The 26,459-nt window shown below is 45.0% G+C and overlaps 1 protein-coding gene and 1 long non-coding RNA gene across 3 annotated transcripts in view; one reads left to right on the top strand and one right to left on the bottom strand.

The window, feature by feature from the left end:
* The window catches only part of BCL2 (BCL2 apoptosis regulator), a 97,233-nt gene that overhangs the window by 49,677 nt on the left and 21,097 nt on the right, over positions 1-26,459 (top strand). The gene's annotated exons all lie outside the window — the stretch shown is intronic.
* The window catches only part of LOC130577634 (uncharacterized), a 12,517-nt gene continuing 5,784 nt past the window's right edge, over positions 19,727-26,459 (bottom strand). Inside the window, exons 4-5 of one of the 2 annotated variants that reach the window (XR_008965790.1) lie at positions 24,569-24,668; positions 19,727-21,220 (exon numbers count right to left, since the gene is read on the bottom strand). This is a non-coding gene — a long non-coding RNA (uncharacterized LOC130577634). Of the gene's footprint in view, positions 21,221-22,430; positions 23,854-24,568; positions 24,669-26,459 lie in introns of those variants that run through there. The other variant, XR_008965791.1, reaches the window with a different exon arrangement.

Below are 26,459 nucleotides of genomic sequence, written 5' to 3'. Positions count from 1 at the left end.
CACTCACCTAACAATGAAGGCCAGAAAGTGTCTGACTGTGGTCACCTGGGGCTTCTTCTGCCAGACAGGGCTCAYTTAACTTCCCTTGGTCAGCTGGAGAACAAAATCCTTGCAAGCTGGGATTGAGAGTACGGCTTGTTCATGGTAACACCCAGCCCCTTGACTCCTGGGAAGCACTGCTCCTAAGTGCTTGAGTGAAGGTGCTCTTTCCCTTTAGCTATGTGGCAGCAGGATTAAACCTAGACTGAACAGAAGTCTTTCGAGTCACCTAGAAAGCTCTATGTTGCTTTTAGAATATTATAATGTGCTAACAGAGCCTCAGCTGARTCTCTCTACCTTCTGATTCACACCTTCGAGCAGATGCCTTCAAGAAGACTGTGCAGAGACAAGACCCGTGTACCCTTTGTCTCCTCCCTGTGGTTTCCTTKGGAAAGGGACAGATGTGTGAGCCTGGAGAAGCACAGGATGTGCCCCACAAGTCTCTTCAGAGGACAGTCTGTGTTTCTGGAGCCCAGATTTGTGCAGGTGCAGCACTGTTAATTCCTATTTCTTATTGACTATCTGAAATAGTGAAAAAAGTCCCTCAAAAGTAATGTTGCTGGCATGTAGTTTGTCATGTAGAATTATGGAATCGTAGAATGTTAAGGGGTTTGAATGGACATAAAAAAATCACCTAGTCCCAGCCCCCCCTGCCATGGGCAGGGGYACTTCCCACCAGACCAAGTTGCTCAAGGGCTTTTCCAATCTTTGAAGACTGCCAGGGTTGGGGCRTCCACAAACTYCCTGGCTTACCAGGTCCAGTGTCTCACCACACTCACAGACAAGAATTTCTTCTTAACATGCCATCTAAATTTCCCCTCCTTCAATCTGTGCCCATTACTCCTTGTCCTGTCACTACAGTTCCTCCTGATGGTTCCCTCTACAGCTTCCTGGTAGGTCCTCTTCACATTCTGGAAATTTGCTGTGAGTTCTCCACTCAGCCTTCTCTTCTCCAGGCTGAACAGCCCCAGCTCAGTCTGTTTCTGTAGGGGATGTGCTCCAGTCTTTTATCAGCTTTGTGGCCCTCCCAGCAGTTCCAAATCCTTTTCACACTGGGGACCCCAGAGCTGGATGCAGCACTCCAGGTGAGGTCTCACCAGAGCAGAGGGAGGGCATCACCTCCTTGGACCTGCTGGCCCGCTCCCTTGGATACGGCCAGGATTCCATTGGTTTTCTGGGCTGTCAGCTCACACTGCTGGCTTGTGTTGAGTTTTCCATCAGCTATGACCCCCCCAGTCCTTCTCCCCAGGGCTGCTCCCAGTCACTTCCCTGCCCAGCCTGTGGGTGTTCCTGGGATTGCCCTGACCCCTGTGCAGGACCTTGCACTTGGCTTTGTTGAGCTCACGAGGTGTGCACAGTCCCCATTCTCCAGCCTCTCCGGGTCCCTCTGGATGCCATCCCCTCCCTCCAGCGTGTCCAGTGCCCCACCCAGCTCGGTGTCATCAATGAACTTCTGAGATGCCCTTGATCCCATGTCCATGTCCCAACAAGATGCTGAACTGCATCGTCCCCAGGACTGACCCCTGAGGGACACCACTCATCACTGTCCATTGTCACTGTCCCTTGGACAATGAGCCAATGACCACAACTCTGTGTGTGGCCATCCAGCCAGTTCTTCCCCCCCTGAATGATCCATCCTTTAAATCCAGGTCTCCAACTTGGAGACAAGGATGTCATGCAGGACAGTGTCAAACATTTTGCATAAATCCAGGTAGAGGATGTCAGATCAGAAAAGGTCACCAAGTTAGCCAGGCGTGCAGAGAGTTATCATTTCCCTTCTATAAAGCCATGTTGGCTGGTACCAACCACCTCTTTGTTTTCCAAGTGCCTCAGTCTAGTTTCCAGGAGAATCTGCTCCATGATCAGGCATAGGAAAACATCTTCATGGTCTGTTTTGTTGTTCCTTTCCATGAGCCTTGCCTTCCTCGCCCTCAGGACAGAAGCTGCTTTGCCAAACACTTTTTTTTGGAGCTGCACAGCTACAGATACCAGCTTTGGATGCCAACACACTGTAAAGGCTGCTCATACTTCCCCACTGGAAAAATGAAGTGAGTCTGAGGTGTCCCTGCCAACCTGGCAGTGTGGTGGCAGCACTGGTCGAGCCTGGGACATATCATGAAACCCAGACACACAGTGGCTTGTGGAGTTCACTAGTCCCCCAGGTCCCTGCCAAGGGTTAAGTGTGGGCATTTTTAAAGTGTGTTTCTGAATCGGGATGCTTGCTTGTTTTGGAGACTGATTTATTTCCTCCTGTACGTGTTTGGGATCAGAGCACTTGTTTCCTCTTGACTCCTGATGTCTCTGTGGTCTCTTTGGACKGCAGCTCTGTGAGGAAGGGACTCTCAGTTTGCTGAGAAGCTGGCACAGTAAAGMTTCTTGGCATCACCATAGCCCAGAAGATCAATAATAATAAATAGTGGAGACATTTCAGATGCCTTAAATCAAACAGTCATATGGAAAAAGAATTTGTGTTCCCCATGGCTATAACGTGGATGCCTTATAGGGTGGGTCAGGAGATTGTGTTAGGAGTCAAAATGCTAGATGTGCATCTGAAATCCTTGTTTTTGGATGGCAGAAGCCAGGGAGTGGGGGCGGAGGTGGGATTTAAGCCCCTTAATTCTATATAAATATAGCTCTGTGGTTTAATGTGCACAGCAGTAGCTCTGTGGTTTATCATTTACTGAGAACTATGCTTTTCTAAGAAAATGCTCTCTTCCTGGTGCATATCTAAACCAAGGCCTCCGCTGTCATTTCGTAAACTGTAAGGATTACTCTTTAAAATACCTGTTTGGTAGCAATAAGGCCAAACAATTGCCCGATTCACRCTGCAGGTGAGTTTAACAGAAATCATATTGACTAAAGCGAGTCTGAGCAAGACAGCAGTGTTGCATTTGAGTATTTGCCAAGAAAAACCTGTAAGTTCCTAAAACTGGCTACAAGGACAAGGGATTAGCCTGTCCTTCCAAGTCTGTAAATAAGGTCCTCAGACACTTTTTCCACTTGGGAACATGAACACTGACTGTTTATATTTTTGAAAGAAAAAAWTGAAAAATCCCATGATTTTGTAGATAGCTAAGGCTCAGCTTTGCAGTTGCTCAGCTACCAGCATGTGGGTAATTTGATGTTCTTTTCTAATCAGGAATGCATTGTGAAACTGCTGTTCCTTGCAGCGAAAGRTCACAGCATTTTTAATTTCTGGTCGCTGTTTGTATTTTTCTAATAAATCACACCCTCTGATAAACCAAATGACTGGAACCATGGAGCAAAACAAACTTTGAAACAAACCCTTTCCTGCCGYACTTGTATGGATCCTGAATTTCCAAAGAAAAAGGTGCCTTTTCAGTGAAATAGTCAGCTATTGGGAGGCAGGCTAGATTAAGAAAATAAAGGGTATAGTCTGTATAGCTGTGTGAGTCTGAACTGCCAGAGTATTTTGTGGTGCTTGTTTGTAAGCACAGATATTTAGTTTCAGAATTACTACAGGGCCTGAGAAGTTGACAAGCCAAGCTGTTATTACTACATCCACAATGCARAAATATATCTGAGTGCAAGTTCCAAAATGTATAGCTTGGTATTTATGATGCTGATAAAAAGCATCATCTGCTCTATCTGTTCAGGAAGGACCAAAACCACTGTTTTGTTGCTGCATTTTGTGCAATGCAACTCCCATGAAATGCTTCCATATAATGGATTATCAGTAGAGGGTCCTTTATTCTCTTCTTTTTCCTCTGTCCTTTCCTTAAAAAAGAAACTTGACTTTTATAGCTAAGGGCTTGCTTGTTTTCAAATAATGGGTGTTAAACTGGTGGAAAACTGGAACGAGGCAAGATTGAATCAGACTCAGAACTTGGTTTTGTCTCTGTTGGGTCCGGCGGTGGACAGAGCTTGGGTGCGGGAGGGACTGCRGCCAGGCTGGAGCTCCCTGGCTCTGAGCTGCTTGGCTTCACCTCTCCCTGTCACTCCCCTGCCGCTTAAGAAAATATTTCCATTTGTTCTCTCCAGGTACTTTATGGCAGTGCGACGTGGCCAGAGAATGCTGTCCTCCCTCTGTGAGAGGGGCAGGACGTATGTCCTTTATTTCAGTCGCTCGCTGCTGCTGGTGTTGAGCAGGCAGTCTCGCTTCTGGCATCTCTGACCTTTTGAGTAGTTGCCTTTGCGAGTTTAGAGTTCGTTTGGTTGGAGAGGGTTTTTTTGGATGTCCTGTTGCTGTAACTTACGCATAATTTTTTCCCCTAATGAAAAGAAGAGGAAAAGAGAAGACATAGCTTTGTTTTTCCGGATTCAGCTGAGACACAAAGGGTGCGTTGTTCTGACCCTCCCAGCATGCTGGTAAATTTTTTATATTGGCAAAAAGGGCCTGGACCTCAGAAGTCCTGAACACTTCTGGTTTCYCGTACAAGAGCTGGGGCCTGCAGTGTGAGCCAGAACAAAGTCTGGGAGCTGTGGTCGGCAGAGTCAGTGTGCGCTGGCAGCCTGCGGGACAGAGAATATTCTGGGGTGGCAGGGGAGCTCCCCAGCCTCGCTTCCCCTCTCCCCTGAGCATTGCTGCCCATTAGGCAACTGGACAGAGCTCTGTAGGAAATACTTGAGGCTCTGCAAGTGCCATTCACAGGCATCTGACTTTCCCTGMAGTGCTCCAAGTGTCCCCACCAAGCTGCCTGCCTCACCTCATGTCCTGCAGCGTGGTTCTGCCAAGCCAGGAAAATGCCTGGCTCTGATTTAGTGTCCCAGACCCCATGCATATGTCAAAAGTGAGTTTTCTGCAGCAGAGAGCTGCCTCCATGAGCTGGTGGGAAACCTGCCTTGCAGCCAGGAATCCTGGTAACTTTGGGGGGTCCCAGGAGACCTGGAAGGATCCAAGCAGCTGAGCACAGCTGTGCTCAGGATGGTGGGGGTTGAGCTCCTTTGCAGCACTGACCCTCAGCTAATAGAGGGCCTAAGACAGGAGGATTGGACTAAGGTGGCCCAAATATTGCATTCATTTTCTCCTTGCAGTTGTTTTCTGGCAGCCAAAATGATTCCCTGAAGCAAGAGGTGTCGTTTAAAAGAGAGCGATGGTGGGTGCACAGATGCATCACTGGAGTTCAGAGGCAGCCTCCTACACCTGATGGGCAAAAGAGATTGTAACTGCAATTCACTTACAGGAGGGAAGGGCCCCATCCTCACTCATGGGGGYTGTTTCCTTGATCTGGTTAAGCTGCTGCTCTGCACTTTGCCTGTTCTTCGAAGTTTCAGAGGGAAGAAAACCCTTTCTGTAGAAGATGTGCAGCAGAGCTCGCTGGTGTTTAACCCTTTGTGTCAGTCAGGTGTTGCAAGAGAAGAGCAAAGGATGTACTTTCCTTCCTCTGGTGGGGTGTTTTCATACAGCGTGTGCTCATTCAGAGAAACAACTCGCTTTTTAGTCTTATGTGGAACCAACTTTTACCATGAAATGTTTCGCCTTCTTCCTTCCTCCTTTCCTCTGGGGTACACCCCTGCAYACCCTGGATTAGGACTGTGGCTGCAGCAGCCGGAATGCTGCAGGCTTGCCCTGGGGTCTGTCCTGTCTCTGCTTTCTGCAGGAGCCTGTGTGAGGAGAGCCCCACACTTGTGCCTCCCACAGGAAATGCTGACAGGACACTGGAGCTAGCAAGGCCTGGGATGCCTCTGCCTGCCYTCCCACCTTGCCCAGGGCCACTGGGATTCCTGGTCCTTGGCCACTTCCCCAGGAGGGATGASCCAGTTGCTTCTGGTCCCCTTCTGCCCCATCTCAGCAGCGGAGAGAGGATGAATCAAGCAGAGGTGTCTCCGTCAAGGCACAGGGACTGCCGAGAGCCTGSTAAGGGCTGGGGCGGAGGTAACCATAGATGGCTCTGATTCATTTGGCTTCCTGTCTCTCTCTAAGAAAAGGATGTAAATAGCCAAAAGCAGGGGATTCCAGTGAAAAGAGCAGGCGGGTGTCGTGCGGTGCTGTGCTGTGCCAGCGGTGGCACTCGGCCTCACGGAAAGCCGGTAGTGGTGGARCCCGGGCTTCTCAGAAGTGGGGGAGGCGCGGGCTCTGCTGCGCCGCATCGCCCCATCGCATCGCTGAGGCTTCCTGCGACGAGGAGATCGTGGAAGAAAGAACCTCTCCAGCGCCGGTGACCTCGCCCCGAGGCTGCGCCCTTGCCCCGAGCTGTGCCGGTGCTGCCCTCACAGCCAGGCAGGCATGCCCGCCTTTCGGCCGGCCCCCGCAGCGGGGGAGGTCGCAAAGGATTGACGGCTGGAACTGCGGGGACATTTTTTCATGGGAACTTCATGTGTTGGGGCCGCTGGCAGGGTAACGTGGGTGAGCTTTGTGTCCATACTTGGTGCTGATAGCCATGCCCATGGGCCCAGATCCGCTGCCTCCTTATGGAAACACAGRCTGTCATCACCAGTGTGTTCCGTGTTCCCAATGCAAGAGCGGATTGCAGTGATCCTACAGACAGAGGCTCGCACACCAGCATCCTGCTACCMCGGGAAGGCTGGTGTCACTCTGGTCTTGAGGGCATTGTCTGGGTGRTATCCTGAGTCCAGCTGTGCTGCAGACACTTGACAGGGAGGTGGTGAGCTCCAGCTTATCTCACTCATCGCCACCACAGTCATCAGCTGGCTAAGGACACACCACCAGTAGTGCCTTCACCCGTCTGCCTCCATAGCCCTTCTTACTATTGCTGTTTCCTTGCACTCAGAAGGACAATGCTGAGGAGGCAATCCAAGCAAAGATGGCACAAAGGGGGTTCAATTTTGTAGCACCACTGTGCACCTTTAATTGATGTAACACTGGCAGCTAATAGACATGGGTTCACCTGCCTGGCTTACCTGTGACAGTAATCTTTGTTTAAATCTAACACCCCAGTACTGTTTGGATGAGGAGGCAGGAGGATGGCTCACAACATGGTGCTGGAATTTCCTATTGGTGCCCAGCTCTGTGCTCTGGTGTCAGGGAAATCATCACCTCTTTAATCAATTGTCTTTAAGGCTGTTACATACATGTTCCTCTTCTATGAACACAGGCTGAGAGAGCTGGGGTTGTTCCACCTAGAAAAGAGAAGGCTCTWGGGAGACCTTATAGCAGCCTTCCAGTGCCTAAAAGGGGCCTGCAAGAAAACTGGAGAGAGACTTTTTACAAGCACATGTAGGGATGGAACAAAGGGTGATGGATAGATATGAGGAAGAAATTCTTTACTGTGAGGGTGGTAAGACWTGGGCAYAGGTTGCCCAGAGAAACTGTGGATGCCCCATCCCTGGAAGTGTTCAAGACCAGGCTGGATGCAGCTTTGAGCAGTCTGGTCTAGTGGAATGTGTTCCTGCTTCTGGCAGGAGGGTTGGAAATGATTGATCTTTAAGGTCTCTTCCAGCCCAAATCATTCTGTGCTTCTGTSATTCCATATGTAAAAGATGCAAAAAATACGAGCGGTGGGGACAGAACTGAGGCCCAAGGCAGTAATCTGGTGTAGAGTTTGAGATGTTTTTGGAGTGCAGCTTTCTGAGATRAGRTTGCAGTGACAAAATTTGTGTCACWTTTGGAAGCAGAGTATGGTTCATGTGGGATGGGGTTGTTAAGACAGCTCTGCTTATTTAGAAGTAGCTGCATATCTAAGTGAAACTCAAAGAACTAATTTTTTTTTTCTATTTTCTGTACCAAAAGCCTAAAACTTTTCATTGTCAATGGTGAAGTTGCAGGCAGGAGAAGGTGAGAAATACAGTGCTTTTTACAGGGAGCAGCAACCTAATGCAAAATACATTCAAGGCACAGAAAAAAAAGCAGGAGCAGGTAGGGATGAACTAGCTACATCTCCTAAGTGGGATGCTTCAAGGTTACAGATAAAACCATGATGAAATAGCCAACAGATACTAGCAAAACAACAAAAAAATTGACATACAGATTGGTTATTTAGGGATATATTTGCTAGTAGCAGACAAAGTTAATCAGGGTGATCTCGTTTCCCCACCATCTTATCTCACTTCCCTGCCAATGCACTCCTTTCCCTTTCATACTGCTCAAAATGGATTCTGCTGTCTTCCTGTAAGAAATTCAAGCTCCACCTGTGTTTAATTAGATATTGGATAACCTGGGTTGTTGTGTTACGAACATCTAGGACAAAAGTCTAGAAAAACTAATCAGTCCTAGGTCAAAGAGCAGTAGTTCCAGTTTTAAGCCAAGTGAAGTGATAAGAGGTATAGAGAAAGAYGCCTGAAAAATCCAAGACAGTTTTAAAAAAAAAAACTAAATTAAGTAAACCCTGTTTCTTGTATCTACTGGCTTGTAACTTGTTTGTGATTACATAAAGAAATAAACCTGTCAAATTCTATTTCTCAAAGAGCATGAAAATTAATAATTTTACAAGAGCTTTTTAAACCCTCTAGTTCTTTTACATTCCCCTCTTGCTGTTCTGCAGGACCTTTTAGATACACAAGGTGAATCCCGCTTGCAAAAGCAAAGGATAAAGAACTTATTTTCCTTTAAATGTTCCGGCTGATTTTTTAATGAAGGAAGGAAATCACAATGTGCACACCTGTAAAAGGACTGCTCCAGTGTTAATATAGCATTTCTATGGCCTAAGATGCCAGACGGGGAGTGCGGGKATCGGCAGTTTGCTGCTCTCCCAGTGATGGATAGAGTACAGGCAGGGTTTGTAAGCAGCAGTGGTATCTTTATCACATTTGTGCTCTTGTRGATGGTGGTGGGGAACAGATGCACTTTTGGGCAGCCGTTCTTTGTTGCTGTTCATGCTGGATCTCATGATTGYTCCTGGGTGAGGGCATCTGCTGCTCCATCAGATTGTTCCTCCCTCTGTCTCAACAAATCAGCTGTGAGCTCTGAAAACACTACAGCAGGAGGGGCTTGCTGCATTTTCTCCTCAGGATATTCAAACCCATATTGTTTGGTTTGAAATGAAGTGCAATAGTGAAGTTTGAAATGAAGCTGCAATCCCTTTGGGCCAGAAGAGGAATGATCCCCAGTGTTCCCATATCCCTGCAGCAGGGTGAGCCCAGACCCCCTGGATTAGATCACAGAAGTAGTTTTGCAAGGAAGAGGAAAGCACARGCCTCTGGGTTTTATTTTTTCTTTGAAGGAAAGTAACTGCTTCCAAATGTAAGTGTCTGAACTCCCTGAGGACAGAGGCATTGCTCTGCAATCCCGAGCTAACCCCACACTTTGGCCTTGGGGTGAGGGCATGGTTTGTCTCCCACAYTTTCTCTGGGTTAGCTCATTGCTCAGCCAGCTGATTTCCACTGAATCTTTTCTTAAATGTTTAAACTCCCTCTGCTCCAAGCAGGGAAACCCCAGCCCCACACATGGGTTTGGCCAGACTCAAAGGCGAGCTGCTTGCAAGGCTTGAGGCTGTCACGAAWAAGGTTCTCCCAAGGCAAGGTGGGTAGGCATGTAGTGCCAGGGCATGAATAGAAATCCTGTGGCTTTGGCACTCTCTGCTTGGATATGTGAAGAGGTTCTGAGCTGAAAGAAATCTTTCTCAATATCTCCATGGCACAGGACTTTGTTTTTCTAGCTGAAGGCCTGGTGCAACCCATATCTTGTCTGCAGCTGATGAACCTTCGAGTTCATTGCAAACCTTCCAGCCTTCAGATACTAAAATACATGACTCTTTCCCCCTGCCCACCCTAAGATTACAGCAGCCCAGCAGGAGCAGCCTTCCTCCTGTTAACACCCTCCAGACTCCTTGCASAGCTGTCACTATTGACAGTCTATGGCTGAACTCTCTCGCCTTTGACTCTTTCCCTTGKAAAGGGAATCAGCTCTAATAACAGAAGCTCTGGCAGTCATAAAGATCTTCATCTGCTGTCCCAAGAGCTCTCCTGCCACACGTACGCTGCTCCCTAACAACTTGTGGTCTCCTTTCACTGCAAAGGCTCAGTGAGTCAGCAAAGTTCCTTGGAGTGCTCATGTGCCTTCACGAAGAGCTTTGTAAATACTGGCCTTTGTTTATGCAAAACAGCCAAGTAAAAGTTATCTGTTTATGATGTGATACCTGCAGTTGTATCTRAATACCTCGCAGCTTGCGTTTGTTAGGGCTGGCACAGCTCCTCAGCCACCACACCAACCCCGTGCAGCCCCGTGTGCCTTCTGCCTTGAGATGAAGAGCAGGTCTTACGTTGCCACCTGCAACTGGCTGGGAATGACTTTGCTGGAGTTAAACTTTTTTCTGATCTGTGGGAGAGTGAGTTAGATTCTTCTTGGATCTGGAGAGGTTAGGGACACGCTGGCTCGATAACTCACCTAGTTACTTGCCTGTGTGTCATGCTAAGTTTCACCTGCAAGTTCATTTTCGAAGCCTGAGAGACTTTATATTGCAGAGTTTGGAGCCACAAAGAGAAGGGGACGTGAAGTGTCCCCGGGTGGGCCCAGAAATACAAACCAAATGACCTGCTTAGGATCATAGTGATAGGCTTGTCTTCCTATCAGTTTTGTCATTCTCTCTTGAGTTTTCCCATTGCGTCTCCAAACTTTCCAACCCATGCGGTGCCGCTGTTGTGTGGGGCAGTGATGTGCAGGTTCCCAGCTATCTGTGAGCCTGGAAACACCAGAGTGAGTCAGGACAGGCAAACACAATGTTGCTCCTTGCTGTTACCCTCCACAGTCTCATGCATGGCTCCCAAATGTGGTGCTTCCCATGGATAAGACTTTCATGCTCCTTTCACTGGCTTGGGACCATGGAAAAAGGTATTCAGCTTTTCACACCAGGCTCTTGTGGTGATTTCTAAATTCCGTGCTAACTGAATACATGTCTTTTTGGCTTTCCCTCATGTTTTTTTTTACATGTGTTATCACTGCTTCTGTATGTTCTTTACTAGGAATGCCCTTCTATTTAGACTGGTAGTTTTAGGCTTTTTTTTGTCACAAACTTGCCTGTGGAATTGTGTTTGTATCTTTATAAAACCGTATTTTTGCCAATTATTTCTGTTGTTAATTTTTGTTGTCCTTCGGTTACGCTAATACGTCTAGTTTGGGGATACTGACGCATTTAAATTCATTTCATGCATTTCCTTGGCTGATGTTTTATTCTACTTGATCCTAATATGGTCATCATTATGCACAGCCACCTGCTAATTCTTCAATCTGTAAACTTTTTTTTTTTSYTTTTTGTCTATCTGAATGAGGTCAGTACTCATCTCAAGTGTGCCGGGTGCATGACCGTCTAAGGTATTTTTTGAATGACCACATGAGATCTCCAGCAAATATCTCTGAGGCTGAAGTCACCAATGATGGTAATTCCTCTCTCTACACATTACAAACAGATGGTTGAGGAGATGTTCCATTCACTGGTAAAATTTGTTCTGTAACAGATGCCTGCCAGCTGCCATTGCCTGCCCTGCTGTATGATTTTATAGAGCTAACGAGATTAAGAAACTGTTGAAATTGATTTTTGCTTCTAAATACAGCAGATCTGATTCTGAAAATGCGGGGAGGGCTCTGTCTCAGGTGGTGCAAACTGGCACAACTCCAGTGAAAAATCAGTGGAGCTGAACCATTCCGCATCAGCCACGGTGCTGCCTTCAGGAACGGCCCTCTTAAACGAAAGCGTCAGCATTGAGAAATCAGCAGCAAAAAGAAGTTTCCAGAGTAGAGCAACAGCACAAAAGTGGGATGAAGGGAGAGTTTGGGGCAGTTTAAAAAACTACTCATACCAGGAGTTCAAGGTCGCTGATACATCTTGAAAAATGCCTTTCACTGGAAACTCCGGTACATCAGATAGCTCACTGCTCAGCCTCGGTGCCATGACAGGAGGTTGTTTTGCAGCCTTCGAACTYGCTCGCTCATGAATCAACACTTCCCACCTGTAGCCACTGGGGCTGAAGCCACGAAACCTCCCAGGCTGAAATCCTTCTCTTGATAAAAATCTAGATTGAACTCGGTATGAAGCTGTGGAAAAATGCAGATGTGTATTTTGAGAGTCCATGGTCAGGCTTTGAACAATCAGATGAGTATTAAGAGGAAAAAAAATGCAGTAGTTTAAAAATAACAGATCTACTGCATGGCAGCCATAAAAGGAGATTTTAAGGAAAGGAACAGAAAATCGTGCCAGATGAACACATTAGGAACAGCAGTTKATATGGCATGTACTAATGGCAACATATATATCCCCTTTCTCTCCAAAATACAYGAGAACCTTACAGGAGCAGCCAGAGCACACTGTTTAAACTCCATTAGTGCAGCATTCACCACATCTTCTTACGACTGCAGGCTTTTGCTGAACGCTGCTGCTGTTGCTTATGCCTCCAGTCAAAATTTAAACTCGGGTCAAAGCTGTAAGCAGTGCTTAATTGAGCAATCCAACTTAAAGCATTACAGGCTGTTTGAAAGCCTCTGTGACCCGACAGATTTGAATACTGAAAAACATGACATCAGAATGACCTTTCCTTCCGCACTGTTCTCACAGCTCCTTTCTTCTCAGTAGATATTTCAATCTCTACTGTCTTCTTAGTCTTAGTGCCTGATATGCTTAGTTTGCCCAGTCCGTCCGTCCATCCATCCATCCATCCATCCATCCATCCATCCATCCATCCATCCATCCATCCATCCATCCATCCATCCATCCCATTATGACCTCTAGTTGCAGGGTCATGTATTCCCTCTCCTCTGTTTTGTAAAGGGATGAGAAGATAGCACTGGGTCTCAGCAGCATCCTCCAGCTATCCAGACACTGTCATGGGCTTCCCAAACACCCTTATTCCCAGAGAGCAGGGCTCTGAGGTCTGTCGTGGTTTGGGCTAATTGACAAAAGAGTTCAGGCCTGAYGCAAATGTCCCCTGCTATCACCACCCCACAAACCCAACCCATCTTAAATCATGTCCTGCTGCCTACATCAAAAGTCCTTTGTGAAGAGCACAGTCGCTCCTCTGTAACTGATCTACATGGAGCAGRTCATCAGCTGCTTATGAGCTTTCCTTTTGTTTTTCATTTTCTTGCTCAAAAAACCCCCACAGTGTGAAGTAGTGTTAGAAATAAATGGTCTCATCCTTCTCCCCTAATTATAGAAAGAGGAGCCTTGYAAAGCGTACGTGATTTTCAGTGTCAGCTCCTCACCTGGGAGTTASAGTGGGTTTCCTACAAGTTACAGCAATTTGATTCGGCAAAACCTGAAATGAAACGCTTTATTTTCTGCAAATCCACAAGATGATCTTTGAATTACTGAGCTTTTCTCAAGGTGACTTTGAGAGCCATCTTCCTTGCCCCAGCAATGAGATCCYTGTGCATGGCATACAGCTGTGATGATCCCTGGAGAGTTTTGTCCGAGCCAAGAAATTAAGAGCCCTGGCTAATGGGGTCACCGGCTGCTAATGAAGTTGCACATTCATAAACTACAGCTACAGCCCTCAAGGGAAACTCCCTGTCAGCACTGCTTCGGGAGACACGCTTTGTCTGTGTCACAGGAGCTCGTAGGACCTGTGAGAGATGCTGGAGGCAATCTGCTATGCAGGCTTTATTTTTTAACCCCACCTTCCCAACCCCTAAGCAGGTTTCTCTTTCATTCCCAAATTGAATTGAACAGAGTTTTAATTTTGGTGCCTGTGTCAATTTATCAGCAGTAGTCAATGAGAGAGGAGTTATTCGGGTTCTTTCCTCCTGTGGAGGATTAAACAGCAAGTCTGTGTAAGGAATTCCTGATGGACAAGCCTGAAAGGAAGATTATGAATTTTCAAAGCTGTGGCCTTGTAAACCAAGCAACTCTGTAGACATCATGGAACAAGAGCTCATTAGGAATAATCATCTAAAATCTGACTAAAATCTCTGTAGCTTTTCTGACTTACACCAGATGAAGATCTGATCCATTCACCTAGTTTAAGTCCAGACACACGTTCTTGTGGTGGAGACATAATTTCCTCTGCATGCTGTAACCATTGCTCTGTGCTGTGACAAGCAAATGTTTATTGGGCTTTGTAGAGCTCAGCAAGAGCTTATAGCACATTACTTTATGGCATTTGTTTTCCTGTACATGATGTATATTTTGGTGGGTTTGTTGGTGCTTTATTTGATSCTCAAGATCAATCATTTCTGAAGCACAAGTGTGACATCTTGGGAAAAATAACTTCCACTCACTCACTACTACTCTATCACGTTGACTTTATTTCCGTCACAGCATACCAAGAGCAAACAACTTCCTACTACTCCGTGCTTTTCAGCTAAATGCCTTTTCCAAAAGGTTAGGGAAATGCTTGTGTCATGGAAAAAACAGAATCCAGCTACGCAGAAAATAAAGAGGTGCAGTGGATCAGGCTTAATTGAGCACTTAACAGGCTCAGACTAGCCTGAGCTTACATTAACTGAACCACTGAACCCATCCAAGCTGAACAGATGCAGAGCGTTCGGGCTGTGCAGTTGAGGTACACTTGAGCACAGTGTTCTCTATCTGCAGGYAGCAGCCCATAACCACCTGGGCAGCCCCCTGGAAATGACTGCCAGCATGGGCAGGGGAGACGGGCATTTTGCTCGCAGGGCCTCTGTGTAGGATGTTCCTCTCTGCCTCTCTCAGGATGCAGCTAAGGTTGTTCCTTGTTATTTTTCTTTTTTATTTTCTGAAGTTTTTGTCCTGGGAAGCAGGTGTTGGGGGAYGTTCTCAGGATTTCAGAAGGCCTAGTGGGTGATTTGTCCTTTYTGCAAGACCTTCTCTCTCACACGCCTCTGATGTCTCACCCAGAGTGATGTTACTTCTTCCTTTCTGAGGAGCTGGTGTCTCAGTCAGTGTGGGAATTGCCCCACAAATCCCCACCTYGCTGGAAATAGTGCTTCTCAAGCTGAGCGTTATTTTTTGCTAAGTAGACACTGTSACAGCTGTTGGTCATTCTGCAGTACTTTCTGCTAGACTTTATTTTTGAGCTGGGGAAAAAACCCTGCGCACACTGTTAGCTCAGACAGGTGATAATGTGCCTGTCTTAGGTGATCAAAAAGACACTTGGTATTATTACTATGCCTGCAGATAATTTAGGATTCATTAAAGTAAATGTTCAGGGGGAAAAAGTGCGTGACTGCAGTTTAACATCATGATGATTACRGCATCCCTGGCTCTAGCAGGCAAGTCGGGAACATTGTAGCTCAGCATTTTCTGGATTGTAGGGATCTATCTGTTGGCTTAGGCTTTGCAAAAATGTAAGTGGTATTCACAATTGCACTTGGCAACGAGCTGCTTCTTTCTGATACAAATCCAAATGCTAGGGTTATAATTACTGTGAGTGTTGCATCCTGCAATCTGGAAGCATAAGCAACATGCATTGGTCTGGTCTTCACAAAGAAATTGTTGAGGGCGGCAGTGGCCATCCCTGAGGAATCTTCCCATGACCTTGAATTATGTACTAAGCCCACATCTATGTAATCTCCTCTGGATACCGTTTCATTTTGCCTGCAATGACTGTATTAGACACCATTGCAGATGGACTCTGCAGGCTCATGCTGTTCCAGACATAAGATGTGGGATTCATCATCTTCCAGGGACTAATTTTAAACACTTAAACYAAAATGGAAGACCTTCAATAGGGGAGAGATGTCCTTGAAAATGGATGGTCTTTTATRGGGTAGTCTTGTAGGTCATCTTATACTCCTTGTAATGATCAAGGGAGAGAACAAACCTTGAGTTTTGGGAGAAGCAGCATAAGTAGCAGCATAAGGATTATGAAATCCTTTTTTAGAAGGCCTGATCCTGGCAGTGATTTGTGTAGATGCATACCAGATCAAGCCAGAGYAAAGCCAGAGAGGCAGACAACACCTAGACACCTAAAAACATATYCCATTAATGCTCACGGTGACTGAGAGGGGTTGCCTAAATTTGAGGCCAGCATGCCTCAGATGACAACTAAAGGTATGARTCACTTTGTGAGCCTGCCTGTATGCTGTTGGCATTGAAGGGTTCCTTGTTGCCAGCTGCCAAGAGTAATCCTGCATGAGGGGTGGACGATGGACACCTCACAGGCCAAAACAGCACTTGAAATCAGCTGGACTCAGTGGTTGAGAACTAAAGCTAAAATCCCAGCTGAAAGTTTGGGCCATGTGTAAAGTACCTGAGTAAACTGGGGAGAAATTGTTTTAAAGGAACAGAGCAGAGGGAGATACCTATGTGCATGCCTTGCATTTCAGTATTGGGATGCAGCTTTTGATTGAGTTTTTTTCTGGTGGGTAACACAGTGTGTGCTTACAAAAAATACATTTGAAAAAACGTGGATGCTACACAGTATTCTTGGGGTGAACTTTTTTTTTGCCATAAGCAATTTGATGAGTTTTTCTGTAAAATTTTATTAACAACAGTCTGCGTAGGTGAATTTCCTATGCCAAACATTTTGTCTTACAAACATATAGTCACAGAGATTCTTACGCAAGATGCAGGTAAGGTCAAAGTCTTAATTTTGTCTTAATTTTTTGTTAGGAAAAAGGCCCCTAAAAACTGAACACATCTCAAAATACTTCTCTCTAYATTTTAGTTTTGCACTGTATTATCAATTTGACACAGCAGAAGAATTTTCAGCTGAAGACAGAGGGAATTCCATATGGACAGACTTGCTCTTTCTGGCCTGTGTGACCCTGCACATGTATTTATATGTATGTCATTTAGAGAAGAAAAAGGTGAACTATACCCTCTTTGTTGAACTGTACCCTAGTTAGAAAAGACTCTCAGCTTGAGAAAACATTATTTTCAGCTTGAGAAACATTATTTTCAGCTTGAGAGCTTAGCTTTGTAATAAACTCAAAGTTAAGTGAAGTCAGAGGAAGACTGGCTGTGTGCTCAGCATCTGTAGGTAGAGTCTCATTTCCAGTTTATTCTATAAACAGACTCTTTTCTTCCGTTATTTAAAACTGCTCAGCTGCTTCTCCACAAGAAAACAGCAAAGGCAATTGACCACAGTCTTGGTCACATAAGTAGTTCTTGTCTCAAAAGCTAGTTCGTATTCAGTGCTGTCCTAGTTTTTCTTTTCTCAGTCCCATAAAGATCCTTCTCAGAGTTGAAGAAAGTCCAATTAGTGAGCACTGGAATCAGAGTGCGAGCAAAAAAAAGTACTATATATATATATATATATATATATATATATATATATATATAGTGTACTGCTGCAAAATTACAGATAAATATTTACATACCTTTTAATGTTCCTTCACATTCTCTTAAGCTGTCGGGTTTTTCTCTAATCTTCATTTGACCATTTCAAGCATGACTAACATATTTTTACACTTCCAACATCTACTCTGTAAAAACAGTGAACATGAAGGTGCAGGTGGCTGAGCTGAGTTCAAAAGATTAATTTGCCGAGGAGAACTAGGACTTTCCRACTGTATTTCTGTGCTTGAGTTTCTTAATAAAGCCACCGTGTTATCCTGAACTTAGGCTAACTCCATGGTTACAGCGGTGTCGATTAACCAGAGTGTCAAAGAACCGCTCAGCCTGAAGCAGCCAATACAGGGATTTTTATTTTCCTCTCCTCTTTATCCAAGCATGGAAAAAGGGGCAGGTTGCTACGTATTCTTGTTCCACCTTATCTAAATATATTGATCACTTCCTCCGGACTCTTATCTGTTTGCTCTGCAGTGACTGTGGTTCATTCACGCTGGGATTGCAGGGAAGCTGAATGGATACAGCCACGTGAGAGGTGCTGGTGGGCTGGTTCAAGCCCGGTGACACTGTGCCTGGCTTCGCTTTTGTTTCTTCTGGCTGCTTGTTTGACATCCGCCAGCCTCCCTGTTCATTAAGGCGGCTTGATGAATGGGAGGCAGCGAGTGTAATTCGGGCTGTTAGGGCCACCTGGTTCATAAATATAACAAACATCCACCAGTGCATCTCTTCCAGCACCACATGCATCAGTGAAGTGAAACTGGGTGATAGTGAATGGAAATCTTAAATTGATGCGAAGATTCTAGCAGTTTCCAGAGTCATGCTGGCTTGTCTTGCCCCAGCCTTTTTAAGGCCCGTAAAAACCATTTTCAAAGGTGGGGTTCCCCCAGGAACAGAGACTGCATTCATGTTTGTGCAGAGGACATATGGTTGTGCTAGTTTTTACACTGGGATAACTTCATTAGAGTACATGCTGCACTACCCCAAGGGTGAGTGTACCCAGCCACKGTGTTTTTTGTGCCATTTGTGCACCACGTGTGTGGCACAAGTAATGTGCTGCGGAAGGCAGGAGAAGGGTCTCTTGCATCACTRGCAGTCCTTGTGCAGAGGGGAGAAAGCTCAGCCCACAGGAGACTAAACATCACGTGATTTAATCACCAGCTTTGCACTTACTGCTCCCAGCCTGTGCCTTTTCCTGAGCCGAGCTCTGCCAGACCCAACCTGAGCCGGGCTGCAGTGGACAGAGCTGCGGAGCCGTCGGGAGTCGGAAGCACAGACATCCCGTTGGTGCACAGGACTGGATAACACTGACTCAGAGATGTGACCTTGGACTYAGCACTGATCAGTGAAAGCAGTGCTCACAGTGGATGGGAGCAGCCCCGCGCTGGCCAGTGAGGATAATGTCTTTAGCAGACTTTGCATCATGAAGCAGTTAATGAATTCTTTTGTAGTGAAGGGCTGGATTCAATAAAAAGTTTCTGGGGCAAGTTACCATAGCTTGCCATACTACAGTGCGTCAGGCAGAACTTTTTTTTCTTTTTCCCCTTTTAATTTATTTTTTTCTTCCCCTTTTAATTTTAAATTGAGTGCAGCTGACTGCCTCCAATGCTGTTAACAATGGCACTTCTTTCTCTGGGACAATGTAACATTTAAAACAGATAAAAGCTCATGTGGGGCTAATAAAAGTTTGCCCCCATCCTCATTCCTGTAGGGCAAGTTTCCTCATCGTTAACATTTTAAGTAGCAGGCACTATGAATATTAATGTAATTGACTTTTACACACTATTACTCATCAGCGGGTAACTCCGAACAGGCGTCACTGGAGGGATGTGCTGAATCTCAAAGAAACTCTGTGGCCCAGCAGCAGGGGAGCAATGTGGAGCCTTGTGAGATGAATCCTCAGCGGGGACTGGGAGGTCAGTGGGTGAATAATTGTGGGGAGCAGAGTGCTGGGCTGGCAGCCCAGCTGCCCCAGTCCAGCAAGAGCAGCAAAATGGGAGGACACACACAGAAGTGACACTCAGCAGCCTGTGTGCTCCTTCTGGTGGCTGATGGGGAGAGGGAATGAGTCAGTGAGTTGGAGTTCCAGATTTTCCATCTGAATTGCTTGTAAGGTGGGTTAGGGGTCCAAAACCCTCTGAGCGCTGTTCTTTTGTCCGTATCAGGGACAAGGAAAAGCATATGACCTGCATACCTTCTTGCATGGAGAGTACACATTGAATACTAACAAAAATCATTATTAGCAACATTATGATTTTGAAGCCACTATAAAAGTGTTTGGTTTTATAAATGCACTTTGAGGTGACTTCTCTCCTGAACAGTTTCTGCATGATATATATGTGCTTTTACACAATCGGTCTAAATTCTCCTTCAGTCAGCAAACCAAATCATTTTAAAATGGTCTCTGTGTTGCAGGGATGTGTTTTGACTGTCCTCCCTGCAGTGCTCAATCCAGAACATCCATGACTTTTCCTTCCTGAGTCTTCCTTTGCCTTTGGTGATTTTTGGATATTAAACTTCATTTTGCTTTGCATATCCATGCATGTCTRTGAGAGGGATTTTATTTATTTGTTTGTTTATTTATTTATTTATTTATTTATTTATTTATTTATTTATTTATTAAAGCCACAATCAGTGSTATGATGGGAAGGTGCCTGTGCTCCTTTCCATCAGCTCTTGCTAGTCTCCTTGTTGCTGGACAGTTCTTGGTTCCCCCCTCAGTTGCTCTTGGCTGTAGCGAGCAAACCTGTCCAGCAGCAGGGGCTGAGCCCCTGCCCTGTCCTTACCACAAAAAACACACRTGGGTAACAGGACCAAAGAGTTGGTACATTATGCAGTGTTTATGTTTACAAATTTRGAAATATGATTGCTCCCCACCAGTGTTTTACCAATTATGCATTTCAGCCAAAGCAGGAATGAGTCATTTTTATATTGCTCATAGAAAATTAAAAAAGGCTTAAACACCCACAAAATTTGCTTACTCTTCAGGTGTAGCCCCCGGAAGGGTGAGGACAGCTTCCGCCGTATTCTGGTTGGAAACATCACTGACATGACTATTGGGAAGTTGAACTGTCCCAAAAGAGTGATAGGTGATGTGCAAAAAAATATGGAAAAGGCCATGAGGTCAGATCTTGAGGACAACTTAAAAAAAAAATGCTGGGTTGCAAAAAGAGTGCTTGACTTCAGTAAGACCTTTTCATGACATTGCCTGGCGACGCTATGTGGTGTTTGTAGAATTAAGCCAGTCTTTGTCCACAAAGATAGGAAGTCGGATCTCTTGATGCACTGCGGCCACTGATACAGATGGTCGTTTTGTTCAGAACAACATGCACAAAAGTATCCCAGAGGTGCAGCTCAAAATACCCACATTGCTCTCGTGTGTCACTCCCTCTCTTTCCATTAATGCAAAATGACTCACAGGCTTGAAAAGGCAAACATTGATCAAAAGACCGAAGAGTGATTTACTGGTGCAGAATGGGACAAGATGTTGTTTTAGCCCAACAAACAGTAACTGCATTTAAAGGCATTGCCAAGGGAGTCCAAGGCGGTGCTTGCTTACTAAATTGGGTAAAATGCAGGGATTTCACCAAATGCAAATGACAATGAACAATATGTATGACTCAATATATCCGCTATGCTTTCAATGTGCAGTCAGAGGGTGGTATAGCTGACCTTTTAAAGTGATGCTTTTCAAACCACATTGTTATGATTATCAAAGTGTTCATTTCAGAGTACAATATTTGGGTCCASTCCCGTTAATTTTCTAGTGTATCATTTGAAGGCTGTTTTGCCCTCTGTTTATAAGAAAAGCACTTCCAGRAAACCCCTAGAGTGTCATGCATTTATTTCTATGTCTAACCAGGGACTGAAACTTGCCATCAGTTCTCCGAGGCTTGACACCTCTGGAGTACTTAAGTCATGTAAGGAATTAGCTAAAATAAGTTTGTTGGTGATTTTGTGAGACCTTCCTGTGTGCCAGAAATAGTCTTCAAGAACAATGTAGGGCGAGAAATATTCTCTGCTCTTTAGCCTCAGCTTCCTCCTATCTAAAAGCTGTCGGTGGCATCTMTGGCCATGCAGAGCAGATCCCAGAACAGCTGTGGGGTGATTCCAGTTTTGCACTACTGTAAGGGAAAGAAAATAATCTGGCATCAGATTTATAAATTTAAGTGTAGAAAAGGCTAAAAAAAAAATAAAACAATAGCAGCACATAGTCAGCCCAAAGCCAGCAAGCAGACTGGAACAAGGCCCCCGCAAATCCAAGAGAGGCAGTTTTACTGGGATGCATTTCCTCTCCGTCCTCCATCAGCCAAGCCAAAAACTTAACAGGAAAAAAATAAAAAGGAAGCCGTACAGAGTAATTTGGCTGCACAATTGGCTGCACTCCTCACAGATAAATAGCCTGGGCCCAGCTTCTCCACGGTTTGGGGACTCAGTGCCATGCAGTGCTCAGGGGGGCCGAGATGCTGCTGCCGTGACCAGCGATGGCCAYCACCCTGCTTCCCACAGCACTGCTCATCCCTGAGCAGTCACYCCTCTGGCCTGAGGGGTCTGGGACAGGCTGGGCCAACCACAGTGAAAGTACAACTTTCCTGGAGCATGAGCTGCGATGCTCAGGTACCCCATCGGGTCAAGAGTTAAGTACTAAAACATAGCAGAAATTCTGTCGGGTTGAGGACACCTTATTTTGATCATGGAGGTCAGACACAGATGTGGGAATTCCCCCAAGCTGGTTTATTTGCAGATTTGTTCAGACAGTTTCTTTTTTTCTTTTTCTTTTTTTTTTTTTTTTTTGTGACAGATCAGCCTGTTTTTTATAATAATCTCATCTTGAAACTTGAGGGGAAGGGAATGTATGGGTGAGCAGCTAATATCAGTGAGTTCTGGAAACTCCCTTTTTATGGTCTCTCTCATTTAGCAGCTGTTATGATACTTTCATTGCATTAAAAACTTAGTTGACAAGACCGACAATAAATTAACCTCATCTCTTYCAGTAAAATTAGCTTCAGTTCACAGTAAGTTTGAGAAAAACATACTAAATAATATTAATATGCAGACAACAGGTCTTTGAYCTAATATATCATGAAGAAATAAAGCATCAGAGGTGTTACGATCAGAGAAGACGATGTTATTTGCCTTCTTCTTTACTGATTATTCCCCTGGTTCGAACATTATTTTAGGATTGTATATGTAGGACCTAGTGACTCATAGATGCAAACATCGGTTTAAAATTAATTTAAAAATATCTCTTTATACAAAGCAATATATTTACTGATTTAAATCATACCCATCTGGACATGTTTATCAAAATCAATCCGTGTCTRCTATAAGCCATTTGCTGCCATTGCCACCCACTGGCCAGGGACAAACAACCATCCTGTTACTGACCCAGATCAACAAATATCCTGATTAAACAGACACATCCAACTGCTTTCTATACAGCATCTTGCCTTTATTAGAAAATCTGGCCAGCTTTGTGCAAAATTTATTTACTGATTTTATCTTTAAAACATAAGTCATAGTCTGGGAAGGAGGGGGCAGGGGGAGCCTGTTCTGCAGACCGTGAACTCTGATCTGATAGTTTCATCCTTCTGTCATCTCTTTAAATGTAGTATCTAAAAACTGAAGGATCTTATCCTTTTATGTTTCTGTAAAACAAGACAGAGTTTGGAAAATATGTAGTAAAATAATGAAACTTTACAGACTGTAGGGAGCCATTTTTCTCACATAGGGGTCAGCATATATGGTAATTCTTTGGATTAAGGATGAAATTACTACAGGACCGTAATAACTGACCTTGTTAATCTCTTCTCATTTTCTTAGGAGTAGCTGAAGAAGAAATATTACAGCAATCACAAGCTTAACATTGGAATCTTTCTCTACTTTAATCACAGTTCTTTATATACTGTRATTTTGTGTGTTATTTTGTCCTAATATTGCCAACAATTTTATTAATGTCTGTTGTTGGTTGGTTTACCACCTTCCTTCACAAATTTTAGGCCTCAATATTTATGCCTTTGAAACAAATTTGGAAAACTGATACAAATATGACTTTTYCTAGCAGAGTTGCTCTTCACTTAGGTAAACAAAAGCTAAACCAGGCCCTGGGACTTCTCTTCCCTGTGCCTTTCGGTACCATACCAGGTTCACACCACCAATGCTGAGATAGCCTTCTCAACAAATGAAAGGCAAAGAAAGGCAATAATGTTTTGTTGTCTGCAGCATTAGTAAGGGGGAAGGAGGAGAAGAACCTAGCAGAACAACTGCATCTTTTGTTTTTAAGTTCTTTGGGACAATTCTGCCAGGCAGCGCGTTTTCCCTCTGTTTCATTTGTCTTTGTTATTTTCCTATCTAATTAAAATTCTGCAATGCCGTCATGAAATTGTTGTCCGTTTAAGGTCACAAACAGCTTCTGTCCTAATGAAATATGAATTGCATTAGTTAATTGAATTGTGCACTTATTGTGTGTTGTGAATGAACTGAGCACACTTATATTCTTAACATATACGGAGCGTGTTATCAGTTTACACAGTGTGTGAACGCTGAAAATGCTGCTATCATTCTTTGCATCACAATAGGGAGATTTAATTTGCAATAGACGGGACTAAGAAGTGTTTGTGAAGGACAAGAAATCTAAAATCTCACAAAGGCATCTGTAGCTGGGATGACATCGGCTCTTCAGTGGTCTGGGGTCAGGGCACAGTCCCGAGCGGAAAACTCRAATAAACCCTTATTATGCACGGTGTCTCTGTGATGTCTGTCAAGATAGGAAGAACCAAGGGAGAATAACGAAGCATCTGTGGCCTTCTGCAGCAGGAGGCTCTCTGGGTTAAATGAACCTCGTAATTGAAACCCTTGGTACACGGTCCAGACCGTTCTCTTCCAGGGTCTGCCCGGTCTCTGTGCAGATACTACCCCTACACCCCAGTAACACAACATGCTGAGCTCTGGGGTCCTTTTCACAGCTAGAAGGCTCTTTCTTTGAACTGTGGGAAGGTTCAATTTAGGATGTCGAGGACCTGATCAAAGTCAAATGAAAACATGGGAACTCTTTCTGCTCCCCTCAAGGCTGTGGATGAAGCAGGTGCTTACGGGAAGTGCAGGCTTTGGCACTCACTCAGCCTTTTAAAATGTGTAAGATGGATGCTTTGCATCAGTAACCACTCAGTGGTGGACTCTACTAATGAACCAGACTATTTCAGAGGATGGTCATTAGCTGGGAAAACAGTAACAGAATACTAGATTTAATTTCCTTGCATGGGTCTTGATTTTTTGCTTAGTTCTTCAGACTGTTCAGCGTTACACATAGATATACATGTACTGTTGTATATATACACATATGTGTAAAATGCATATGTATACATATATATATGTATATCTCTAATGACTTAGCTATCAGATTTATTTACAAGGGAAAGTAACTTTGCATGCTGCATAATATTTCTGTAAGGTAGTAAATCTGAATATAGTACCTTCCAGATACTCTTGAACTTGACAGGCGTGGAGAGGAATCTATTGTTCTGTCAAATAGTGCCTCCCTTAGCTCGAAATGGTACTTCATTCAACACTAGGCTGAAAGAAAAGATAAGTGATGTTCAGGTTGAAGAGTTGTTGAGAAATTTCTTCTTGTTGTCATTTTCCACTAAAAAACTGAGGAGATATGCAAATGGCATTTTCTTTTACTACAGCAAACTAACGCGGGAGTATAAAACCACTTAAGATAAACACAGCTAGAAACTGACTTGCCACAATAYACAATTCCCAAAGGGAAATACCATGACCCTTTTTACAAGAGAAACAGAGAGGAGAGTGACTGTGCTTGATCTCAGCAGTCATGGACACCCACTTTGCGGGGACTTCCCAGCTCTGTGTGCACACAGAGGCACTTGTCGTTTCCCACTGTGGGTGATCCTCTGCAGCTGCTGTGGCACTCACCTTCCAGGAACACTTCTCCATGGGCCCCAGACAAGCGCTCTGTTACCACCACCCACAGATGATGCACTGAGATACAGAGATTAAGTGTGTGATTCTGGTTCAGGGAGGTAGGCAAGGACTTTCCCTGTAGGCTCAACAGATGAGAAGGGAGGTTTTTTTCGGAGGGCAGCGTGGGGACAGTCACATTAGGTGGCGGCTTCTCTGAATCACCTGGAAGAGTTTCTTTCTTTCTCCATCATTGTAATTACTGAACCTAAGGGGACCTGCCTCTGGGTGTAGTTGTTGCATTACAGAAGTGCTTCAAGCAGATGAGTTTCCTGCACTCTTCAGCTGCTCCGAGACAGTCATACCTGCTTAAACTTCTGACTGAGGAATTTCCCACCTAGTGCCCATATCACTTGGTTCTCCTCTCTCTCTGAATTTTCTGCATTGGCCRTAGTCCCGAGAGCTGTAGCTGAGCAGCTGCTGAATATCCCTGCCCGCATGAAAGGGTTCATGAGGTGATTCAGAAGAGGTGGGTGTCTGTAATGGTTTGGTGAAGTGCGTCCTGACAGAATCACAGGCAGTGGGCAGATGACTGAGAGTGAAAGTGGTGGGATGGGGCATGAAGGGTGATTGGCAGTGGTTGCTTAGCGGTCTGAAAAGGGGTGAGTGAAAGTACTCGGGGGAGGGGAGTTTGGGAAGCATGGCTGATGGTGAGAAAGATACTATGACGTTTCCCCGTGGCACCCTACAGGTGTACAAGCTGCATTCTCTTCCGTGAACCAGTTTTAAAAGACTCAATGCCATTAAAAATGCTCACGTACTTCTATCTAAATTATATAATGTAGAGCTGCATAATTAAGCAGGGGAGGAAATGAAAGAGATTCAAGGAAGGCTGAAAAATAAAAATAAACTGAGGAGTCCTCTAGGGAGAGTAGAGAAGAAGCAAATACTGATAAAGTCGTGCAGACTGAGGTGGCTTTGCTGTCTTCCGTAGCACCACCACATGAAGGGAGACAGTCTGTGTCCCTGCTCCTACAGGTGGCCTTCCATGAGCCACCTGCACTCAGCCTGGCCCTCTGGCCCTGGCTCCAACCACAGGATCCAGTTGCCCATCCAAGGTGTGRTGAAGTCTTATCGGCCCCGGCACCATAAGCCACACTTCTGTGGCCTCTTCCAGCATTGGCTCCAGCCTCAAACAGAGCAGGAATGCAGGGGTGGTCCCCAGAGCAGCCAGGAAGAGCGTCCTCCCCTGCTGTGATTAATTCAGTTAAAAACCCATGACTGACCCGTCACAGCGTCTGTGGCTTGACAAAGGATTGAAGGCAGCCCTATATAAACCGTAGCATTTTATACCCTGGCACATGGTTAAATTCCATATTGTTACCATGTTGTTTAGCTTTATTTTCAGTTAAGTAAGGAACACAGCAATCTTTTTTCTTTTTT

This window comes from Malurus melanocephalus, unplaced genomic scaffold, assembly GCF_030028575.1.
Source record: "Malurus melanocephalus ecotype Western Australia unplaced genomic scaffold, MMel_1.1 scaffold_187, whole genome shotgun sequence".
NCBI classification, from domain to species: domain Eukaryota; kingdom Metazoa; phylum Chordata; class Aves; order Passeriformes; family Maluridae; genus Malurus; species Malurus melanocephalus.
This window is presented reverse-complemented; position numbering and strand designations above follow the sequence as displayed.